The 21,238-nt window shown below is 49.0% G+C and overlaps 1 protein-coding gene across 13 annotated transcripts in view; it reads right to left on the bottom strand.

Moving 5' to 3' along the window:
* Positions 1 to 20,788, bottom strand: part of nrcamb (neuronal cell adhesion molecule b) — a 60,039-nt gene extending 39,251 nt beyond the window's left edge. For 4 of the 13 annotated variants that reach the window (XM_086149462.1, XM_086149463.1, XM_086149460.1 and 1 more), the window contains exon 1: positions 20,687 to 20,788. The gene's annotated coding sequence lies outside the window, so the exon portion shown is untranslated. Of the gene's footprint in view, positions 1 to 6,371; positions 6,391 to 20,686 lie in introns of those variants that run through there. The other 9 variants (XM_086149457.1, XM_086149459.1, XM_086149461.1 and 6 more) reach the window with 5 other exon arrangements.
* Between the last annotated feature and the right edge of the window lie 450 nt (positions 20,789 to 21,238).

The following is a 21,238-nucleotide window of genomic DNA, read 5'->3' on the forward strand; positions in this document are numbered from 1 at the left end:
TTATAAACTTAGTAAAGTGAAGACGGCGTGTACTTTCAAGCTGTCTCCCCCTGATGGAGACGCCGGCCCTCAGAGCATCAGGGCTTCCCTGGTGGTCAAGAGATCTGAAGTTGCCCCCGGTGGAATTCTGCTTTAATTTACTGATGAAAAGCTCCAGTCAGTGTTCTACACGGGCACAGTTCGGCACGGTCACGCTTCCGCGGCGTCTCAGATAACCACGGATGAAGCCATTAATTTTGGAGAATGCATCCTAAATAAAAGCATTCATCTCCCGGAGAAATGATGGATAGTTGTGAGGTGTATAGATTATTGTATGAAATAAGTGAAAGGGCGATATTTCATTGAGCCGGGGGGGGGGCTTGAATGACCAAGTCTAATGGGCATTATTTCTGCACACTGACTCCTTTCAGAGAAGACACCGGGCGATCCCCGCTAGCCCACTCCTCCTCCACTCATACTGAGATGAGTCCTTAGCCTTTGTCAAAACACCAACATCTAAACAGGATTCACGCTGCCGTCCGGACCGAGCCCCCTGCATGTGTGTGCGTCTGCGCAGGGATCGGCCAAGCCGGGCTTTTTTTTTCCAAAAAAAATGTGAATGGGGGTGACACATGATTGGCTCAGGGGGAGGAGAAGGGGGCTGGATTCACAGAGTTAGTCAAGAGACTGTGGCTCGGACGGAGGGGACGAGATTCTTGAAGTTTCATAGAATCAATAAATGGAAACGGCGGGCGATCCCCGGCGTCGCGGCTTCGTCGGCTCTCGCTAAACTCACAATGGCGAGCGCTTTGGTGAACGATGAGATCTGGTGAATTGGTTAAATGAAGGGACTCCATGTAAGAGGCTGCAGCCATGACACAGGCATCTGATTAGCCCGGGAGACAATGTGGAAAACAAAGCAGCTTACATCTTCACGGGATCCACATGAATTACAGCAAGAGGCCCAGCGGGGGGGTCGGAGGGGGAGCGCAACCTCTCCTTAGTTCCCCCCCGGTCTGAACAAGGCCCCGATCCCGCCCATCAACACGTAAACACACATTCAAAGTTGGAATTCGCACTCGGGCAGATGCACAAAGACGCGCGGCGCACAATGGCGCGGCCGGTTTCCATGGAGCCGTGAGGCTCACTGACAGAGCCGGAGTGTTAACATGCTCGCGGACAACAGGCCGGATGATGGATGGAAGAGGAAGAGCACCGAGGAGGAGAGAGCGAGGGAGAGGGAGGTAGATGGAAGGCAGTAAAAAAACAAAGGCCTCGTAAGAGGGTGACCACACGCAGGCAGCGGACCGACTCTGGAGGTTAAGGACCCGAGGTGTCACCCACTGTAACTCTTCAGTGAACGACCTTCACGACACGACTCCGGGTGCGGAGCAGCCCAGAAAAACAGACCCAGCAGCGTTCCTCCAGTTGGGAGGGCGACCGTTATGGTTCGGAGGTCGGACCCACGCGCAGACAGGGACTCCGCATCAAACAGATAGGGGTTAATAGAGGGAGTAGCCCGGTCTGGGACGGGCGGCTGAGCAGAAGGTGCTAGCCGATGAGGGAAAGGGGTGACTGGGGAAGGATGGCGTTGGAGCCAGAAAGAGAGAAAATGGTGAGAGATGGCGAGGGAGACTGAAAAAATAGCAAATGACACGCCAAACAGTGACACTCTAAGCTCTGGTTTTTAAGCTCTCACTGATTTACCACTAGCCAGGGTCAGCTGCGAGCCCAAACCTGACTATTACATTATCCTCTCATTATTTCAAATGGGGCTTGAGTGAAAAACATCTCAAACAGTTAGTCAACATCCCAAATGCGATCTGACATCCTCCAACCAGATACTACTTCCTGAATCTGCTTCCTACCCAAGCAGCGACATTAGCGACGACCATGAGCCTCAGAATGGCACCTCGTTTTTAAATAGTTGGACTCATCCATCCATCTGTACAGCATTTCCTGGGACACGTTGGAGCCCATCTCAGCCGCCACTGGCCGAGAGGCAGGTTCATCCCGAACCGGTCGATTGCAGGACCATACATGGACACAAATAAATATTCATACATCTCTGCAACTTAGAGTCTCCAACTGACCCGCTGCTTGCTTTTGGACTGTGGGCGGAAAACAGAGAACCTGGAGGAAAGCCATGCAGATACAGCGGAGAAAGGGAATCCTGGGGGAATCGAACCAGGGAACTTCTTGCTGCGCCACCGGATTAGACTAGCTCACCGTCGAATTGATAAAAATCTCGTTCGAGCCTATTGGTACGTTCGGGATGGACAACACGGTTCCATCTTGTTGGAATTAGCAGAGACGTCCAAACTTTCTTCCTGATTAATCCTTAAGCCTGATTGGACTTTGTCACCAGAGATCGGGTTCTTTTGGACTTTGGATTGAGACGTTGTTGAGTTGTTGCTTCGCCTGAAGTTTCTTGTGGATTCTATGTTTGACGACCTTTCCCTAAATGATAATCGTTTCGTGCGTTTGGCTTCCGTCCCTCTCGTCGAGTCATTCTGTCCTGACTCTGGCCCTGACACTAATTACGTAACAAGAAAGGAAGTTAGCGTTCCTTCTGGCCGCAGCAGGTCCTGTCAACCCATCTAAGAGTGGCCTGCAGGCTGGTCCAAAGGTCCTCTCCAGCCTCCAGACATGTTTCTTCAGCGCCAGTCAAATGGCAAACTGGGTTCACGGCATTCACTGCGTTAAATATCAAACCAGAATACGTTGATATTTCATGTGGAAAAACCGCTTCGGACACAAACTGCCTCCGATTTGGGAAATCGACCGAAGGAACGGCTTAGAAATAAAATGCGACTCTCAACTCGGGCTGATAAAAGCGGTGCAAAGACTTATATTTGCTTTTACTTCATATATTCTCACATCTGAGTATGCGGATGTTTGAAACGTGAGAAGGTAACCATGTGAACGTAGTGAGCAGACATTGAAGCGCTGAAGGTGAATGTGATATTGTGTGCTTTGGGCGACTGGCCTCCACAGGAGAGGACAATCTTGGGACCATGTGGAGGTCCGAGGCTTTTCCTGCAGCGCAGAACAGACACCAAACAGCTTTCCTAGAGGCGACACACTGTCACAAGGATGAAGATCACCTCAAGGATGAAGATCAACCTGCGTTCTCAGAAGGTGCCGACATATGTGCAGCTCCCCGGCTTTCCCGCCAGGACCAATTTCCACCCACCGTCTGTGTGTGGGGGAGATGGATGCTGCATGGGGTGTGTCCTCCTGGCGCTTCATTAGCGATAGCAAGGTGGAGGCCACGAGCACAAACAACCCGTCCCACAGATCGCTTGCCATGCATTGGAAATTCACCCGACGAGCGCCGCACAAGCAGCCGGAAAGAGGAAAGGCAAAGATTCCTGTTTGTGCGTCACCTTTGATTCACATCTCAGCGATTCTCATTAGCAACATTAGGTAACCGCAACAGCTGCCGGCGGAGGGGTGGGGCCTCCGGGAGCCATCTTTGAAGTTCATCTTGGAGGCAGCGGGAGGTGAATGAGATTCCCTGGCTTCTTCTCCTCCTCCTCCTCCTCCTCATCATCCTCACACTCACATGGTGTGTCCAGCTTGGACACCACCTGTCACATGCAGGACCCCATCCGGGGGCCTCCGATTTCACCGCCCCTCGTGCTAGGGGTCACTTACAAAACAACCGAGAACGGATCTGCGGATTAGATCTCCTATGAGGCTAAGCAATTGTGCTCTTGGGCTACATCAACACACACAATATAATCTGGAGTGTAATAAGGAGAGACCGGGCTTCCATCTGCTCACCGACAACCTGACCCTTCACCTGCTTCCAGTCAATTTTAGCAAACTAACAACAACACATGCCCTGGTCTTTTAAAGCTTTTTAGCCTAGACAAGGATGGTTTGGAAATGTCCCCTCATCAAGGACTAAAGGGATACGCACAACATGTGTCCACAGGCTGGATGGAGAATATCTACACAACGGACATCCATGGTCCAGGTAGAAGGTGATTTACCCAACTTGTTGGATTAGTACATCGCTCACATCCTGTTTTTATAGAGTAACGCTTTAATAGTTTCCCTCCTGATCCCTAGACGAGCCTTTAACACATGTATGCTCCAACCTGGTGCAGCAGCAACTCTTGTTAGCTCTTGATAGCTTGACCTGCATGCGGATGACGAACAGGGAAGACTAGAGCTTTGACTGCTTTGACGGCCAACCTTACGAGACTCGTAGCCTCCAGCCGGCGAGTGTCGCCCGCGGTGCCTCTGTAAAGCACTGATATGCAGCCATGACGCCTCATCTGGTGTCCGTCGCTATGAATCCAGGAATATGAGTTAAAGGCCAACCGTTGGCCGATGACCATCAGAATACACATTGATGGATGCATCATCCAAAGGGCACATCTGCGTTCGAAGTTGCAAAAGACAAGTACATGCCAGATAGTTCCTATCTTCTCCTTTTTCTTTGCGATGCTCCCTGCAAGGGTTTGTCACAGTAAATCTTCTTCTCTCACTCTAACTTACTTCCTGTCTTCTTACCCTCCATCCATAAACCTTCTCTCCTGTCTGGCGCCTCCTACCTTAGCATCCTAAATCCCCTAAATATTCACCATCCCTCCTCTGCCACGTGTCCAAACCATCTCCAGAGCACCTAGCATGTGCTAATGGACTCATTCCTGCTCCTGTCCATCCTCCCTCGGTCCCAAACAGAACCTCCACATCTTCCGACCGTTCCAGCCTGCCTGCCCGGGTCTCTCCATCTCCTCTCCACCCTCACCATTGCTCTGGACTGTTGGCCCTCAGTACCTAAAATCCTCCTTCCATCCCAAAAACCTTCTCCATCTCCACTTTGTCGTAGCCTCGCGGTTTCATTACGGTCACTCTCAAGCACACATAAGCAGAGTAGAAGTCCCCCTTCCCCTGGATCCATGTAAGAAGGTCTGGACAGTAGGTCGCCTCACTGTTACGGTGCGCCCACGTCACCCACTTCCTGCTCGCAAGCCGCACACGTCCACGGCGAGCGGTGCGCTGCACACCTGCCATGAGGCAGATTGGATTTTCACCGCATCAATATTTCACCCACACATGTCTCCTGGAGGGGAAATGCAAACAGCAAACATGCACGTGCCCGCCGAGCAGGTTGGGAGGCGAAGACGTAGAAATATTGATTTAGAAATCAAATTGCATAAAAATCCTGCTGACCGATCGGCTTTTATTTCGCAACCAACCTCCATCATTAACCCTTTCACGAGCTCAAAGACCTTCTTGATTCTTTGGCTTCCTGCTTCTCTCTTCAGATCTATCAAACAGATCTATCAGGAAGACTCTATCTATCAGGAGGATCTCTCAATTGGATTTTGTTTGCTTCCTCGAAGTCACTTCACCTCGAACGTGAGGAGCTTCTTCAGTTCTATCAGACCAGGAGGAGTCGATTTAAAGTCCTGTTCCATAACGCGACTTCTGAGGACGCATAACTCCACGCTTGGACTGGAAGGAACGTCATCACATCTCAGACATCAGACTGTAAGCAGGACGCCCTGAAGGTCAACAGCAACTTCTGCTCGGTTGGCCAACGTGTGCCGAAAAAAATCCCCCTAGCTAAGAACACAACGTGAACCTTCGGACCGAGGCGCCATCCAGATCACCTGGAGTTTGTTTACCAGGGGTACCAGGGGTACCAGGGGTACCAGGGGTACCAGGGGTTCGGTGTCACCAGGACACCTGAGCGTGCAGATATGAGGAGTCGGGAATCAAACCGCTAACCATCTAAATGTAGATTAAATTACCGACCAGTAGTTTTACCAGCTGCATAAACTTTAAAGGGGAAGTTACAGCGAGAGGTTTTTACTCTCGACGGCCCGTGTGGTCGACTTTTAACAGATTCTAATGTGATCAGCCGTCAGCTCAGGTATCGATCACCGATCCATTAGCGCTTTGAATAAAAGTGCCCTTATTGGAAGTGCTCAATCGTAGATTTCCCTAAAACAAGGGGAGGAGACATACCGTCTGGAGCAGGCTCCCAGGGACAATCGGAAATCTGGACGTGAAGTACCTGGACATACAAATACGATCAAAATAATCCCAATGCAGTTCCACCGGGTTCCTGAGAGGGGAAGCTGAGGTATTTCCTGTCCAGGAAAGGAGTCTCTCGAAGGTGAACAGGGTGGTTCAGAAGAGTCGCTAACAATTGGCCCTCTGTTTCCCCCAATTCTGCATAATTATCGCAGCTAATTCATCTTTGAGGCTGCGGCACGACACTGCGATTAAGAGGCATCTCTTTATTTGCTGAGGACGTCGGCGCCCAGCGACGTGATTTCTGGAATTTGTTTACTGGTTAATACGACTTTATTTTACTCGGCAGCCATTGTGTGTGTGTGTGTGTGTGTGTTTGTGTGTGTTCTTACTGTAGTCTGCTTCATTATGATAAGCACAACGTGGTCCCTTCAGGGAGCCGGTAGGACATACTGGTCCGGACTCAGTGGTGAAAGAGCTTACATGGCGGTGCCGCCTGCAGTGTCATGAAACGGGAGATTAAATTGTGTCTGGCCGAATAAAAATACATTTTTAGCCAAAAAAAAAAAAAAAAAAAAAGCATCTGGGATTTTTCTCCTTGGTCCGATTACATTTATTACCCAAGTTTACTCAGCAGATGTTTTTGGACAGAGTGGATTGGAAAGTTTGTGGATGATAATATTCAATGAAACATTGGATAAAGCTGCTTGAAGCTTGTAGTTTAAATTTTGCAAACACACAATGTAGTAATGTTTACTTTTGGAAAACACAGTAAAAGTGATTGTTTCGTAGCCACTGTGGATGGTTTGTCCCTGGGAGGGCTGTCAGCTAAAAAATTCATTTATTCATTCATTCATTCCAGAATAATCAACGGCAAGGATCGAGATCTACTGGTTGATCACAACGGTATTGTGGTTAGATCGCGTGGTATCAAAAAAATAGATGTCAGCCTATCATCCGTCCCCCCAGATGACCAAAGTAATAATATCACAACAATAGCACTTTCAACTTGCAAAATACATATTTTATTGCCTGTTTAAATATAGTAAAGTTATTTTATTGCCTATCTGTATATTTTATATATATTGTCTATTTTGCACAGTTTAATATTTGTATTGTTTTCCCAGGACTACAGATGGAAATTAGCTATGAGCTACAGTCTGGTACAAACATCTCTGCCTCTGTGCTTAATGTAATTGTATACCATCCTAATAAACTTCTAAACAAACAAACACTATGAAATTTGTCAGTTAATTGACTTACAGGGCAGCTAGTCTGACATCTGACCTTTTCTGATGCATGGGTCACCGCGCATGCGCATTACTTCAGCACAAAATGCTGCAAGCTAGCAAGATATCTCGTTATTCTCCAATTTCTGACTTTTAAACTTACGGTATGGTATTAAAATGAGTGGAGTAGGTGGACCAAGTAAGAAGCCAAAAACTTACCACTTCCATAGGGAGCGGGAGGAAGACGTCTTTTTACTACGTCATTTTCGAAGTGCGTTTGCCTTCATCTGCCAGTCAACCATCACCATACCGAAGAAGGGAAATGTGGAGCGGCATTTTCAGACTGTTCATTAAATTTACGATGATCATTTGGAAGTGCCCTTGAGGCAGGTAAGCAGTGGATACTGTCAGGACTATACATCCCTGGCTGATTCCATTCACTGCAAGTCATCAGACTAAGGTCATGACAAAAAATGTACAGAGTTGTATTGTGCAATATGGGTTCATGCAGTTATGCAAGGTACATCAACCTATATTGTATATATATATATATATATATATACAATATAGGTACAATATAGGTTGATGTACCTGATGTACCGCATGCGCGGTGACATATATATATATATATATACATATATACATACACAATGCTCAAAATCTTCATAGATAAATATATGTTTTGCATTTTTATAGTAGGTAGATCATTTTGACTTGGACATTTTATAAGTAGCTAACACGCTGAAAAATTGTGCGCACCCCTGATCCATGCCGATTCCAATTGTCATTGGGCCAGAGGCAACCGGGGGTGCTGTCATTCACACGTCATATTGTGACATAAACCATTCACCCTCTCATTCACGTGTCACATAGAGACGTACGACCTCGCAACTATTCATTCACCATCCCAACAGAGTAATACAACCATTAATACGAACATTCACCCTCTCGTCCACACCTCCTATAAAGGAATATAAGTATACTCTTTCGTTCACATCATAGGTTGACCCTCATTCGCCGTCCAAGATTTTCAAATACATCAGCAATCTCATGATACTTTATTATTTCTATGAGCATTCACATCCAAAGCCTCACCCTGCAGACCAATGACCAGTGATCTCCTGGTCGATGGCAAAGATTGATCGCACTGTGACGTTTAGACAAAGTAAGAAGCCAAAAAGCTACTTCCAGACATGACGCGTGAAGCGTTCCCTGTTTAGTTTTACTATCAGCCACAAATACCGAAGGCCTATTTCATTTGTCTCATCCTTCCAGCATTTTTCCATTTCAATAGATCGCTAAAAAAGCCCAGCCACGCCTGGTCCACCCTGTCCCGCTGCTTCCAGGTCTGCTGACTTCAGCATCGGCTGCTTTCCACAACCACGTTTCTCCCTCCGGTCTTATTTGTGATTCCTCCGCAGATGGAAAAAAAACCTGATCTTTGCAATAATAGATGTTGCTATTCACGAGTACATCGTATGAAAGTATCGTTGTAACAATATTTGCACCACCACAACATGACAATGGATTCCTGCTCTCAACGTAGCTTTGTGATCTTCATAACATTCAACGCAGTAACAAGGTTTCTCCTCAGGAGCGGCAATGAGTTTGTTTCACCGCCTCAGGGCGCCGCTGGAAATCCAAGGGGACCCAAAGCTAAAGGGGGAGAATCGAGCGCTGTCCGTCTCGGCCCTGGAGTCATGTCTGGGAATAAGAGGGCCGACCCACCAGACTGTCTGGTCAGCCTCCCCTGGCCTGTCAAGGCTTCTCCCTGCTTGAGTGCTCCATTAGTGACTAAAGCACTCACCGGTAGACTACCTGGAAATCCCAAACCAATGATGCTTGAACATTGTACAAGGGCTTAGGGGCAGTACTCCATCATTACATAAGCCCTGGGGGGGGGGGGACAAGCCAGAACAATCTCCTCAACAATCAGGGTGACACGTGAAAACACAATTCTTCCCTTCATTTCTTGGGTTGTAGAATTTCTAAACAAGCACCGTAGAATTATAAATTTAACCAGATGCTATCAAGACCGTGTTCGGCTGCAGCGGGACGAAAGCCAAAAATCATCTCAAATGGTTTACAGCATTCCGTCGGCTGAGAAATGAGGCCGACAATGTAGACGGGCAATTAAACTGCAAGTTTCCTTCCTCTGCGGCCATTGTGTTTGCAACGAATGACAAGCTCATTGATGTCGTTGTAATCGTTGTATTCTAGTGGAGTATGAAAAGTCCCGGCCGAGGAAGAATGGCCTGGATCAGCACTTTATTCTGCATTTCCTCCCTCCGTGCAGCAATCATTATGCCAGTCAAAGCTGCCCACTCTGTTTCTTTCCACTGTGCGCTCATTAAAGAGTGGCGAGTCAAAAAAGCACGGCACAGTGGTAGGCACCATGATCCCGGTGAGCCTTTCACATGTTAAACAGTTTCAGACGGACCCGGCATTGTGCCGCAAGAATACTGCATCTGCTTTACGGCATGGAAAAAAAAAAAGCATTGTCACTGAGTGGCAGTGAAAGAGCCATTGAAGGACGGCCAAAGTTTCTGAATATCTGACCGTGACACGGGCGGGAGGGGAGACGGTGAGACGACCTTCAGGTTGCGGAGACCAGGACGATATTTTTGAAGACCCCGGAAAGGTTCTTAAAACTCTACCGTCCGACCGCAAAAACAAATTAGTCGGTGTAACTATGGCCTTCCCCCGAGAGCCAGCACATCTGGGTCACTGCAGACGCTGCGGAAGACGTCGGATCTCGGCCAGTTTGAGGTGAAACGGTATGCAGACAATGACGAACAACGCGCCCGTCCCGCCGCATCGCACCATCAAACATCTACAGGTGCTCCAAATGCCGGATCCAGGTGGAAAACGCAGACCTCGTTTAGGCCACATCGAGCAACGGTAATTCGGCAGTTGACACTTTTCACTCAGGCCATATCTTCATGGGACTTCAAGAAAGACAGAGAGGAACGCAAGAAAGAGCAAGCTAGCGGTTTTCCTCTTGTACATCGAGTATTGATTAAATATCAGTGAATTTACCAATGTCTCCGAAAGGAATGGTTATCAATAAGCATACATATGCATACGTAAGCATGAGATCAAATCCAACACCTTTTCAAGATAAAGGAGATCCTTCCTTTATCCCGCTGCCAACACCGGACAATTCAATACAAATTTTAAATTCAATTAAAGACCTTTATATTCATTCAGGGTGAAGCCTCTGTTGTCGCGCCCTTTGGCCACGTCAACCTCATCTTGCACGTTATGCTAAAGCTAATTTTAACATTATAAAAAAAAAACAAATGTGTCAAGGTTGCGCACAGGGGCACAATGGAGAGCGACGGAGGCCTGAATGAAGGAGGTCGGGCATGCAATCGGCCAGTGTCATGTAAAAAAGTCACTTTCATTCGATTTCGCCGGGGCACCAATAGCACGTCAATCAAAGGGAGGTGCAATGATGAGCTGTCCTGCAGGTCTCGCCGTGGCCGCCTCCGCCATTGCACCACCATTCCACACAATGTGACTCACGGAAATAAAGAAGGGTGAGAACAACCCTTCACATCGACCGCTTGGAAAGCATTAAGTCAAGGTGTTTCTCCCACTGTTGTCCGAACAGAGCTTCCGCCCCAGAGTCCTTTGGACCGACGGGCAACGTGAAAACAAGACTGTTTGTTTGGAGTCCGTCCCGTTGAATCTCATGCGACGCTCGGCAATCTCGATGTTTTACAAACTTCGAACGCCTGCTGGAGAGCCAAAGCCACCGGTCGCAGGAGGACGATCGTATTCGCACGATAAAGGTCACTGATACCTCGCAGACGGAGAAAGGAAGCCGTGGAGAGGAGACATATCCTCGGGCCTCCTGCAGGTGCATTGTTTACGGAGGCAAAAGAAAGAAGCTGTATATCAAACTTGACCGCGTCATGATGAGAGCTAGCTAGCGTCTGAACCCAAGCCTTGCCTCCAACGAACCCTGTGCAAAGTGGTCTCCCGTTGCGGGTTATTCACTCCACCGACGGACTCGTAAAAACCGGTGACTGCAATAAATATACGCTCATACTTGAAGTGCAATAGAACAAAAGACCGAGTGAAAAGCGACCCTGAATCCAAGCGCGTCGGGCCGGGAACCTCCACCCTCCGACAAAAGACACTCCGCTGTGTTTGGAGTCTTCAAAAGGAAATCTCAGATGGCGGAGGAGGATTTGAATCAACTGCGGCATGAAATCACTTTATTTCACCATCTTCTCCCCAAACAAGCTAAAGATGGAGCAGCTATGAAAACTATATCTGGCTGTGGAGAAGATCGCTATCACAATCAATCCAGTCAATCCAGAGTGCTACTTCTAGTTAGCCTCCCGTTGCCTTTCTTTACCGCCCCCTTGAGCTTGGTCCTGCTTCAGATTCTACGGGTCGACTTATCGCTGTCTCCCAGAACTGGGTTTTTGGGTGCAGGGACGGCGTAATCCCGCAGAGTTTGCCTCGGGACGTTTCAGACTTAATTAGAGTTTCTTTTATAATCTCTAAAAACCGTGGAGAATCCAATCAGCCTCACTTAGAACCGTATTCTGCTCGGTGAAGTCACCGTAGGTTCAGGGCAAAGATGAAATGGAACGTTTGGGTTTGGTAAACCGGGACGGCTGAAATTACAGATTTGGAACTGGACCCTTTTGACTGTTACATAAACGTAAGAGTATACATTGTGGTATTATGTATGAAAAGTTCATAGGTGCAAAGGGTGAATGTGATCAGCAGGCATCATGCAGCGGTCAGAAGTGGGCCAGAACTCTGCTCAGATGTTGGCCGGAAGATTAAATACGGTGTAGGACAGGGGGTGACCAACACGGCGATCGCAATCTACCGGCAACTACTGTTACTGTTGGGTTTGGATCCGTCCCCGCTGTGGTGTTTGGCACTTGATTGACATACAGCACAGCCGATGTGACGAAAGATCATTTGGAAGTGCACTTGAGGCCGGCTGCTAGCAGCTGCTGTTACTATGCAACCATGGCTGTTTCCATTTAGCGCAAGACGTCATTGGAGTAAGGACATTGACAAAGTGGGAACATTTCAGAATCGGTATATTCCATACAAGGATATATATTTTAAATGTAAAGTGTACTCGGTACATGAATATATTGTATATGTTTTGCAATATTATTGTCGGTAGAGCATCTTGTCAAAAAAGTGTGGGCACCCCTGGTGTAGGACTCCTGTGTTAAGGGTGGCCAAATGAAGGATAATGGCTGACGTGCTCAGCAGAGGTTCTCACTCAGTGAAACCGATTAAATCTGAGTCAGATATGAGGTGAATTCTGGAGAACCAAAGGAATGACGGAAAGGAGCTGAGAAGAAAAGCCAGAATCGTCGTAAGATATCAGTAGGAGCTCTGCTCGGAGGGCAGAGGCTGCTCCTTATCTCAATCACATGGCTGATGACTGAGAATATTAAAACGAGCTTCCATAAATCCTAAAGCCAAAGTGCGTATTGGAAGTCTCAGAGGCCACCTTCTCAAACGGCATTCATTCATTCATAACCAGTTAATTGATTTTTACTTGATTTATGGCTTCTCTTGTATCAGCGCCAGACAGTTGCAGGAGACGATATTAAAGGGATCCTTGGTTACCAAGACGTTGTCCTCCTATTTGATCAATATTTGTACCAGCTACATAAAAATGCTAATAAAATCTCCCAGTATATCTTATATGTATATATATTCATATATAAATTAAAAAAAAAAAAAAAAAAAAAAAAAATTGTTTACATCTCAATGCCGTCTCGGTAGTGACATCACGAGGTCGACCCGGACTCGGTCATGTTCATTTAACCGTACAATGCAAAGACGTGCAACCCTTCCCATTTGGACCAGAGAGAAACGTGAGCCAGGAGACGCTGAAGACAGAAGTCAAAATGAGCGTCAAAATGAAGACAAACAGAGATGCCAAGAGAAAAGAGTCGGACAAAGTCTCCAGTGTGCGTTGCTATGCTAACGGAGAGCATCTGTTGTAAGGAGCTCCACTTTTTGTCATTAGCTGTTCACTGTAAACCCATGGCCCGCTCTGTCGACTGACCAAGAGACTCGACGTCAGCTTCCTCTACGATCATACCGGTGCTACTTCTTGCAGTAGCGGGTTGTTGACATCCTCGCAGGAGAACATCCAGCGTGTCCTGCCTGTGGCGTTTCTCCAAGCGGGCTTCACTTGTTTCCCCAGGACCTTTTGTCAAAGAAAACAGCAGGCATGGCGTTTGGCTTCAGCCACCGTGTGTAGGGTTGCGAGGATCTTTCAGCAGCTTAGCTCGGCTAAATGCATCCAATGCATCTGGATAGAAGCTGCAAGCACATGGCCGTGGGTCCTTAGGACGTCATGCACGTCCACTGGCAATTTCCCACTCCTTGCTTCCCTTCTTGTGCCTTGGACAGCTGTTTAGCCTAGCATCAGTCCCTTTGTTTCCCTTGGACTGGAAATTGCAACCAAAAGCAGCACAATGTAGCGTTATTAGCATATATACTGTACCATACCTAGCAAAAGCTAACACTATTAGAAAGCCAAAGTTAACACGAGGACCTGTAGATGTCACCTACCTAGCATGCATTGTGCTAGTAACACAATGGCTCCACATGTAGGTTAGAATATGTGTTATAAATTGTGATTTTGAAAGAAATAACAATTCTTTGTGTTTTTTAACAACACATTCTAGTATGAGACAAACGGTAAAGCAAATTTATGCCTATAAGTCCTCCCAGGCGGGGCTCCCAATAAGCTCTTTCGAAATGCAACAGCAGGGTAAACAGGCAATATTATGGGAAGCATATTGATTCAGCGAGAAGCCGACACAGGAAGGAGCGCCGAAGAACAGCCCGCAGAAGGATACTGACAGATAGAGAAGATAGGAGGGAGAACAGAGAAGCCAGGAGGAATCAGCGGATCTGAGTCTGACAGGTGGGGAACAATGACGGCCCGAGTCGAGCCTGTCTGGACATGTTCTCTATCCCAACTTCTAATTGTGACACAGACTTTGAAACCATTTTCTACATGACTCCTGTCTCGATTTCTTCTTGGCAGCTCCGTGGTGACGTTCTCCCCGTCGTGCACTAAACCCCTCTGAGTAACACGTCCGCTGTGTCTGCACTCGAGTTGAGATGTGGCCATTGTGGCCATTTTTTTTTTTTCTCTCCAGAGAGGCCCCCCGAAACCAGCCGACCTTGAAGACCCCGGCATTAGGTCAGCCTCGGATAAGTCTTTTGAATCCACGCAGGCACAATAAGATCTAAAACCAATATAAGGAGTGGCTTTCACAGTCCAGATCCACACAGACAGAGGCATAGCTGTGGGTTCAAATCCACAGAAAATTCATTATATGTTCAAATACTTCAAAAACACAATCCTTATTTGTGGTTCCTGTTATTTGAAACAGCAACCCCCTCCCAGCTCTCAACACCACGGGGGCTCCGGCAAAACAAAAAAAAAAATTCAAAGCGTGGCGCTCGGACAAAGTCTCGCTTGTATTTTCCCCGTTGACGGAGACGGAGCGGAATCCCAGTGTCGGCCCAGACGGCCTCGCAGACACCGCAGATGTTTGATTGGGTTATCAAGCCAGCCGGCCAGCCCTGAAGGAACCACTGGTAAATCAAGGCGCCATTTGTCCAGCCCTCCCTTCCTCAAACTAGCATCGACGGAATTATTATGATGTCCAACTCACCAGGGAGTTCAGACTGAGTACTCAACTGCAGATTGCTGCCCAAATGGTCTCGACCTGCAAGGCGTGCATACATGATCCGGTGGGAGACATGAACACGTGAAAATGTGGCGGGGATCATTTGCGAAACCGAGTCTACGACAGTTCTTATCGGCCGTGCTTTCGCTGCCGGGAGCCGGACCTACACATCGGGACACAAGGACATCCCACTACAGTCAGAGTCCGACTTGACGGATGGACATTTTCAAAAAGTGTCATTAATCAGATTGTTCGTGGCAAAAATGATCTAAGACCCGCTCCCTGTCGCAATTCAGTCCAAACGCGATACATTATTCACACATCTGCTGGGTAGCATGACCAGCGTGGACAAGAGGGAGACTTTTCCCCCCCAAAAAACAGCCTCCAGGGCGTCTGCGTCTTCTGGCAGAGCAGCAATGGTCCTCATTGTACGAGCGGACAGCGCTGGCCGGCTGAAGTTCTCCCAGCTGTGATGGCTGGGGGCTCAGATGGACATTGTGGAGGGGAGTGGAGAATCAAATCTATGAAATTAATGGTTTTGTGACCCTAATCTCTCATCATTCTGAGGCCGCCACAGAGATAATCTAGGTGTAGATTATGTTGTTTACACAACACGTGGCGACGGGAGACGCCGTTGAACTTTGGGTTGTTGTTTTTTTTTTTTGATCTCTCACAGGACAACAAGTCCACGGATCTTCTGTTGAATGAAGAAATCTGAGATGCGGAATGTATCGTGATTTGTTTACTACCCCACTGCTTTGTCTTTCCTAGAAGATTTTTTTTTTTTTTCCCAGGATTCATCTGGCTTTGTTCGAGGGGGTTGAGGGATGAAACGGAGGGGAAGAAAAGCCCATTGGTCTCACCGCCACAGAAATAGCATCCAGAGCCAAGCTGTCATCCCGTTCGGGATTAAAGGCCCGTCATCGGCGGCCGCGGAATTGCTCACATGGCATCTTCCCTTCGGATGGGCTGTGGGAGGGGCTTGATGGCAGGACAGGGGGTGAAAGCAGTAGCCAAAATGATCCGCATTGGACCTCGAGGTCAGGAAGCTGTCCGCACCATGCCAAAGCCACTTTGTACCTCCCTGTCAACCTCATTCAAGGGCGTCTCCACCTTTTTTCCGGTCGTTTTCAGCCTCCGTGGTATCGACCTCCGAAGCAACAAGACAACCCGCGCCTTTTGGTCGCTCGCCCCATCGGATCCACATCAGCTTTAAAAGCATCTCTACTCAACAACAGATTGGCAGGGGCACGGAAGCACATTTCTTGGCACAGGGCACTGTTTTTATACATCACACCATTTCACTCAGGGAGAGGGTGATGGGGATGCATTTGCTAAGCTGTTAGACAATAGAAGTGGGCCGTATCGCCGTGCCAACACTGAGTGGGATGCAAATGGAAGCTTGGGAAGTGAATACAAGTCACTAAAAGTACACATTCTGATGAATTCCCCCTAGCGTTTTAGAAAATGTGCACACCGCGGAGTACTGCTGACCTCCTGTTCCACAAGAGAGATGGGCAGTGGAATGACACCTCACCGTAGCCCATCAGATGTTGGCCAGAGCTTCAGTGGACCGGTAGGAAAAACAGGCTGCTTCTCCAGTCCACTTGAGCGGGAACAAAAGTATGTTTAAACAGAAGCTCCAGCGACCAGTTTGTATGGTGGAGTCTTCAAGCCTCACACCCCCTGTCACCCCCTACGCTGAAAGAAACAGCCGCCATGCCAGTAGAGACAGAGAAAACAGGCCCCCTTTGTTATCCCTGCCTCTTCTCAGCATCAACGGAGGTCCACCACCCACCCCCTCCTCCTCCTCCCTCCAGGCCCCAAAGCTTCAAAATCCTCCCACATTTCCTTCCCCTGCCTCCACCCCTCCCTTTCTCCTGGGTGGTAACACGGCGAAACATTCTTATGGGAATCTTCTCAACCACGTCCTTGTACGTTCATCCTGAAGCTGACAGAGTGGCATCTAGTGAAATAGAGCTAACCTCCAAGTTGCTCTAATGGGGGTAGACAGGGTACATAAAACCCACAGCAGCTCCTTCCATTATCTTCACTTCAAACGGGAGCTGCTGTCTGTCCCCGGCAGTTGGTTTGGACAGAAAAGAGCATCACAAATGCTTTGTTCTCACTGAGGAGTGTAATAACCTGACAGGGGTGATAACTGAGCCGCTAAGGCAACCTTAGGTAACCGGGCCCGATAACTGCTGCGGCGCCAAGCCTTAGTATAATGACGGCGGGCTTTCCGAGGACGCCCTGGCTCGCCGCTCCTCACTCACAACGTTCCCGCACCACTAACCGTCCCAAACACAAGAAGATATTAAAGTGTAGCACTTCATCTAACTCTTGTTAGGCCCACGGCAACACGCGGTTATGCGTTTTTGATATTGGCCGGGACTCCTGTCGTGAAATTAGGTCATCCCGGCTCAAGCTGTGCATCGGGGACGTGGATTAGGTTCAAAACAACCCAGTGGTTTGCGTTCCGCGGGGAGGGAGGGGGGGGGGCGGGAAGTTTCAAATCGGAAAACTCCCTGGGGTGGCCGTGGCGACATCCTCAAACAGATCGGTAGGTCTCCGAGCTCTTTCAAACAACTGATAGACTTAAAATCAACAATGTTTGAGTGGAAAAGTGTGAAAACTACGCACCAACACACACATCACCACGTTTTAAACAGATGCGTGAACCACAAGTTAACACTAGAAGTGTGAACACACAGGCAAACTGTAGAATAGTCCGCGATGGTGAGCAGCAACGGTGGGACTTCACGACAAGGATTGTTGGAAGGGCCCAAAAAAGTACTCGCGCACCTTTTACTGCGTTATTTGGAGAAAGTCGAGAGTGAGAAAAAGGTGGAGCGTCCTGAGATCCTACCCCAGGTGACGGAGTTCAGGTATCTCTGGGTCTTGTTCAGGAGCGAAGGGAGAACGGAGCAAGAGATGGACAGCGGAGGTGAAGACTCTGCATTCACCGTCGGATCAAAGTTCCCGACCAAAGAAAAAAGGAATTCATGGACACCGGTAGCTGAGATGAGGTTCCCTTGCCTCCGGCCCATCCCTTGGAGACAGGGCGAGGGGCTCGGCGTATAGCTGCAGCTCCTCGGCATCCAGAGGAGCCAGATGAGGGGGCGCCATCTGGTCCGGATGTCTCCTGGACGTCTCTCCGGCTTCGCGGTTCTGATCTCGGGTATGTCCCGCCTGGAGGAGTCCCAGGGACTGCCCGAGACTGGAAAGACAACGTCTCTGGGCTGGACCGGGGACACCTGGAGATTCCCCTGGAAGTGCTAGACCAAATGGCCGGGGAGAGGAAGGTCTGGGTGTCTCGACCCCAGAGGAAAGGCAGAGGATGATCATTGGAGAAAGCATCACGCGAAGACCTAAAACATGTATTTCCTGCTTGGTACAAACTCATCTATCCTTGCATATATTTGTCCAGACTATTACAATGGCCAAAGTGTTCCAGCAGCTGTTAAGCAGCGGGGCGCTGTTCTTCTGCCGGATCATCTCTATTCATGAATAGTCCACTGGACAACATGAATCTCAACCGATATTGATTTTTCTGGTTCAGTATCAGTGCCCGGAGAAGTCAAAATAGTCCATAAATGGAGTTTAGACATCATATTAGAGATGGTTTCAGCGCGGGATCATTCAAGAAAAAGGTCTGCCACGTACGATTGGACGCCAAGGCACAGGTCCCTGGTTCTGTGCGGAGGCTCCATGGTCTCCAAAAACAGGCAGGAGGTGCTAAGTTTTCCAGTCGTGTGAATGAAAGGGTGAATAGTTGTATGTTTCTATATGGCGTGTGAATTAGAGGCTGAATGGTTGTATAGCATGTGAATGACTGAGTGAATGCTTGTATGACATGAACGAAAGGGTGAATAGTTGCATGTCGCTATATGACGGCTGAATGAGAGGATGAATGGTCTTACAGTATGTCCCTATATGAGGTGTGAATTACAGGGTGAATGGTTGCATGGCTGGATGTCTCAATATGACATGTGAATGAAAGGATGAATGGTTGTATGATGTGAATGTATGTTTTTTGTCTCTGTATTGCGTATGAATGACAGAACCAACATACTGATGTGGAGGCTCATGTCCTCAGTATATCGACCACATTCATATGTTGTGTTTTTTTTTGGTTGTCATGTCACTCTCTGATAAACAGGACCTTATTAAACTATAACCGAAAAAACTGATAATCCCTTGTACATGTTTCTCTGCTGAGATTAGTCCGGGTTGTTTGTTATTCTTGACTTCATCACGCAAAGCGAGTCCTTCCGTGGGATCGTCAAACAGCCTCGGCTACGGTTCGGATAAAGTCCGAGAAGACCTGACGTCACGGACGTCGGCTCGCTCTGAGGCTGCGTCCGCCGGCCAGACCTCCACGCCGCTCACAAAAGGAGCATTGATCATCTCCTCGGAGAACGTTCCTCGTGTCCCTTCCGCCCACAGGGTGGAATTGGTGGCATTTTCCCTCCAACACCCAGGCTTTTCCCAGAGCCCCCCGAGCCAAGCTGCCCGCCGCCAGTTTTGAGGTCAGCGGCAGGCGGCCGACTGGTGCTCCCACAATAACTTTTGCGGAGCGCGTGTGACGGTAATCCCATAGTTATGCAAATCTTCTCTACTGGTGCAGTAAAGATGGCAGCACGATGTAGGTCACTATCTTTCCGATTCTCCGCGTTGGTTAAATTAAGCTGAAATTGTCCTGTCAGGGGAGATTCGAGGTGGCGTCCGGCCTCGCTCGGGAAGAACCTGACCGTCAAGAGTACCAGGGGCGCAGGAAACGGCGGGCGTTGTGTGATTGCCATTTCTGAATTAATGCAAATTAGACGTAATCCGCGGACGGCGGGATATTGTTATCTTCTTAAACAGATTAACAATAGTCTGCACCGGGAGACGGGGACGTTTTGGAAAGTGTGTCACATCTTTCAGAGGGCCTCAGACAATGACCTCTGTCATTAGCATTGTGTTAATGTGTCTGTGTGAAAAGGCAGTGAAAGTGTGCAGCAGCAGAGGCATCTGAGTGTGTGTGTGTGTGTGTGTGTGTCTGGGGATGAGCGGGAAGAGAGCTGGGGGGGGTTGTTGTTGCACGATGGCGACCCCCCCCCCCCCACACACACACCCCCATTCCACCCGACTCAAGCTTTGACAAGGGGTGCAGGGAGGGGGGGGTGCAAATGTTTGTCAAGCTCTCTGGAAGCGGAGTGTTCTTAGTGGATCTCCAAGAGAACATGTGAAACCCCGACCCAGAGGAGAACATCGGACCAAACAGGCTGGTTGTCAGGACAACGCTGGGGCTGCTCTAACATCATTTGGGGAGGGGGGGGGCAAATCAGCTTAGGATTTGGGGAGGCAGGGGGGGGGGGGCATGTCCATCAACATATGACACAAACTGTCAACATCCATCCATCTATCTATCCGTCTATCCGTCTATCCATCCATCCAGCCAACCTTCTGGATCATGTCAAAGGCTACAGCTGGAGAAGTGTTGGATGATGCTTCATCATCCGTCATGAAATAGACCGGGGACGGGAACCAGAGAGGGGGGGGGGCCGAGGGTCGAGCTGCCCGTCCGCGGTCCAAACGCCATCATCTCCCGCGTCGCGAATCTCGTAAACATCGGCGTTTTCTGTTACCGTTTCACCGCAACCCCCCCCCCTCCCTCCCATCCCCCAGGACTGTCCCGCAATGATCACGCGTCGTCCGCACCGTGACCTCCCCCTCCGGTACGCGTCACACCTGTGCAAAGTGAACGGGATGCATCTCGCTCACCTCCTCTTCCACGGTGATGCTGAGAATCCCGGAGAGTCTTCACCGCTCCCGCTCCGCGTCGAGCCTCCTGCTTTCCTCTGACGGCGGCGCTCCGCTCTGCCACCACCTCTCACGCACACGCACACACACACACACAGAGAGACACACACACACCGGGGCGGGCGCTGTGTGCATTGCAGCGCCGCAGGGGCGGTGCGCGGCGGGCCGTGGCCGTGGGGCCCCCCTCCGGCCGGAAACCCCCCCCTCCCCTCCCGAGACACCAGCTGGACCACTTTTCGGATAATTCTGAAAGGTGGTGTCTCCTGATGCTCTGCAATCCTCTTTACATAACGTGCACGTTATCTCCGATCCTTCCTTCCGGAAGGCACAACCTGCATTTTTCTGACTCTTGACCCCACTTTCCCCCCATGCAGCCAGCAGGTTGACACACACACACACATTATCCCCAAGCTTAGTGATGGAGGCCATCTGCAGTCGTGGCATCACACACTTTGTCTTAGGAGATCAGCGTGATGGAGATGTTTCTAGATGTTCTCGGGAGAAGCCCCCATT

This window comes from Fistularia commersonii, chromosome 7, assembly GCF_037954325.1.
Source record: "Fistularia commersonii isolate RoL2024-O1a breed Wild chromosome 7, RoL_Fcom_v1.0, whole genome shotgun sequence".
Taxonomy (NCBI): domain Eukaryota; kingdom Metazoa; phylum Chordata; class Actinopteri; order Syngnathiformes; family Fistulariidae; genus Fistularia; species Fistularia commersonii.